This window comes from Crocuta crocuta, unplaced genomic scaffold, assembly GCF_008692635.1.
Source record: "Crocuta crocuta isolate KB4526 unplaced genomic scaffold, BGI_CrCroc_1.0 scaffold235, whole genome shotgun sequence".
Classification (NCBI taxonomy): domain Eukaryota; kingdom Metazoa; phylum Chordata; class Mammalia; order Carnivora; family Hyaenidae; genus Crocuta; species Crocuta crocuta.
This window is the reverse complement of record NW_027531285.1, coordinates 10534487-10537821: the sequence shown is the minus strand read 5'-3', so window position 1 is coordinate 10537821 and position 3335 is coordinate 10534487. Positions and strand designations below refer to the sequence as shown.

The following is a 3335-nucleotide window of genomic DNA, read 5'->3' as shown; positions in this document are numbered from 1 at the left end:
CCATCCCTTTCAAAAACAGAACATTATGCTTTCAGGTTTGTCTGGTATTTTCCCAGAAGTCTAGGGAAATAGTCCCCTCTGATCTGAGCTGCCTGTTTGAAGCTATCCTGGAAAATAATGATTTCTCCCTTTCTTCTGCTTTTCAAGTCTCACATATGTGTCTCCATTGGTGGGATTTAACCTGGAACCATTTAAGGAAAAGTCTTCTGGAAAATAGAATTTCAAGCTTTCTCCCACAGTGCAGAGAGGAGTGGCAATAGTGCTAAGCTGACCATAGAGAAGCTGGGGATAGAACAAAGAAGACCATGAACTCCCTGTCTCGTGCAGCTTACTGTCCCCAGGAAGATCTGTACCTGCCATGAGGGAAACCCAGGGCTGTGACCCAGAATAACAGGGGCACTCTCTCAGGGACCGAGGCCTGAAAGATGACAAGAAGCCACAGCTATGTGAAGGGTGGGGTGCAATGGGCTTGACTTTCTAGGTAGAGAAGTGGCCAGGACAGCAGATCCCCTAGAAGAAAAGAGCTTGGTATATTTTGAAAACAACAGGAGAGCTACATGACTGGAATTTGGTGGAGCTTGGCATCATCTTACGGTGGAGAGGATGGCAGAGGCTGGATAGTGCTGGGTTTTATAGGACTTAGTGATGAACTGGCATTTTGCTCTTAGTGAAATAGAAATGTTCCTACCCCATGTGGCACCTTTGGGCCAAATTAGAAAAGAGCATCCACTCCTCTAAGCATTTCCATCTTGTTGGGAGACTGTTGTAAAATACGTTTAGTAGAACAAGGCACTTCACTAAAATCTGTCAAAGAATGTTTGTAATAAATACAAAAGGTAAAATGCTCCAGTGTGAAAGGCAGTCTTCCAAAGGGTGGGTTGTTCTACTACAACCTGTACAAGGAGAGGAGAGGATTTCAGATGAGGCGTTTTGGAGGCAGAAGCAAAAGGGCTGGATGAAGGAGACGGGAAAGAGGATGAGATGGTGGTGGCTCATCAGGCTTGAGGGTGGCTGTGCCATTTCACTGAGATGGGCACAACTGGGAGAAGACCAGGGCCTACGGGTGGGGAGAACAAAGAAATCAAGGAGTAATTAAAATCCAGGTGTTTGCCATCTCCCCTTGAATCCTCCACTTTCAACTAAAAGTTCACCAAACTATTAACTTTTTTAAAAAATAAATATCCTTGAAAAACTTACGCATTAGAATCAAGGACCATAATAAGATCTTTGCCTTTCAGGTTTATCAAAGTGGGTAAAACTCAGATTTTACCAATATTTTCAAGTTCCTCTGTGTTTTAAGTACTCTGCCAGAGACTTTACACACCTTATCTCATTTCCTCTCCTCAGCAGTCCACGAGGTAGTTCCTATTTTTATCTCCATTTTATACAGGAGATGTGAGGCTCAGAAAAAGATCTTATCACTCAATTTGAACATGGTGCCATGGTAACAGGTCCTAGTCACAAGCTGATCCTATTGTCTTAGTCCCTTATTTATTTCAGTATTGTCAGTACTGTCTAAGAGTACTTTCTGCAGGGATGGAAATATTTTACATCTGCACTGTCCAGTAGTCATGTGACTATTAAGTACTTGAAATGCGGTGTGACTGAGGAACTGAATTTTTAATAAAAAAGCCACTATATGTGGTTAGTGGCTGCCATATTTGTCAGTACAGCTCTAAATCAATGAAGTCCAAATCGGGTTGGGCACAACCCAGGGAAGGTACAGAACATTCAGAGTGCAGAAAGAAAACACACACAATGTTTTACATGATTACTTCTGATTTTTTGTGTGTAGGGTTTATAATGTACCTAATATATTAGGTATTAATAATAGATGTATATCTGCATACCATATATTATATATATTATTACATATGTAATTAATATATATCCTATAACAATAATTTTTATCTAGCACTTACATAGCATTTATCATGTACCAGGCACTATGCTTTACAAAATATTAACTCATTTAATCTTCATAATGATGCTGTGATGTAGATACTTTCATTACAGTTCTTCTGGCTTCTAGTTCCATGAGTTTTAGGATAAGCTAAAAAAGTATACCAGGAAGGGAGAGTGTCCATATATGTTCACTGATGGCTAAGTGACTAAAATGTTTGGTGACTAGATGTAGTAATTCCTGATCTCAAAATTTAAAGGGGTTTTGGAGATGATCAAGCCCATATTTTTTTCCCACTGATATGATGCTTTGCATGTAGAGAGGGATGAGGCTGAATGAAGGTGGGGTAGGGTGATGGTTGAGCCAAGTGTCCTGGGGACATTCATACTTGTCTACAGAGACAACCACAGCTAACACATGTGAAGATTTGTGTCATGATCCTGAAAGTTTCCTTGGGCATTAAACACAGTTCATCCTTGGGCACCTTGGGGCATCTTGGGGCTCAGTAGGTTGAACTCTGACTTTGGTCAGGTCATGATCTAGTGATTTGTGAGTTCGAGTCCCAACTGACAGTTCAGAGCCTCAAGCCTACTTCAGGTTCTGTTTCTCTCTCTCTCTCTGCCCCTCCCCCTTGCTCGCTCTCTCTCTCTCTAATAAAAAATAAAAATATTTAAAAAATTTTTTAAGTTCATCCTTGCTAGTTTTGTTCTAGTTATTAAGTTTTTTAAAAAAAATGTTTCTGATATGTTGAAATAGGAGAGGTATAGGACCCAAAGACCTGGAGAAGGGAGAATTCCAGATCAAAAGAGAGCAGATCAGGATCAAGACCTGCTCAAGTTCCCTTGGTGGGTGCTCATTTATGTGCAGCTTGGATGCTGGCGGCTCTAATTCAAGAACTAGCAAACAAAGGTTAAGTATTCTTGAAATAATACCCAAATCTAATTTACACCTACACATTTTTTGTGTTGAGTACGCTGTCCTCTTCCCCCATACCTTGTCCATTCTCAGCTTTGATATCTCTCCACGTACCCACCAGCGCGCTTAGCAAACAGTTGCTGCGGTATGAGGAAGGGCGGGTTTAAACTCATATACTATCATCACTGTTTCCAAGTAGGTAAGTGAGGTTTTGCAGCGTCAGAGAAAAGTTCTGGGAAGAACAGAGTTCTAAGGCAAGCCATAAAGGCATGCCCTTAAAGGGCTATGCAAAGTACATGCGGGTATGTGTTGTAACCGCAGTTCTTTCGGTTTCAAGAGGTACGGGTTTTAAGGAGAGCAAATGAAAGATGTGATGTGCAGGAACGCCGTGCTAAGTGGTGCTAGCGAACAGACGTCAGTCCGGACGCCTTTGTGCATCTACATCCACAAAGCCTTTCCTTCCCGCCTGCAGAAAGTTCTTGAGTTCCCTGGGGAGGCCCATTCGGTGGTAGGGGAA

General features: G+C 41.7%; 1 long non-coding RNA gene across 1 annotated transcript; it reads right to left on the bottom strand.

Moving 5' to 3' along the window:
- Nucleotides 1-805: 805 nt before the first annotated feature.
- LOC144237624 (uncharacterized) lies at nt 806-3016 on the bottom strand. Its single transcript, XR_013336906.1, has 2 exons — nt 2857-3016; nt 806-1057 (listed from the first exon to the last, which is right to left on the bottom strand). It is a non-coding gene; the product is annotated as an uncharacterized LOC144237624 (long non-coding RNA).
- Between the last annotated feature and the right edge of the window lie 319 nt (nt 3017-3335).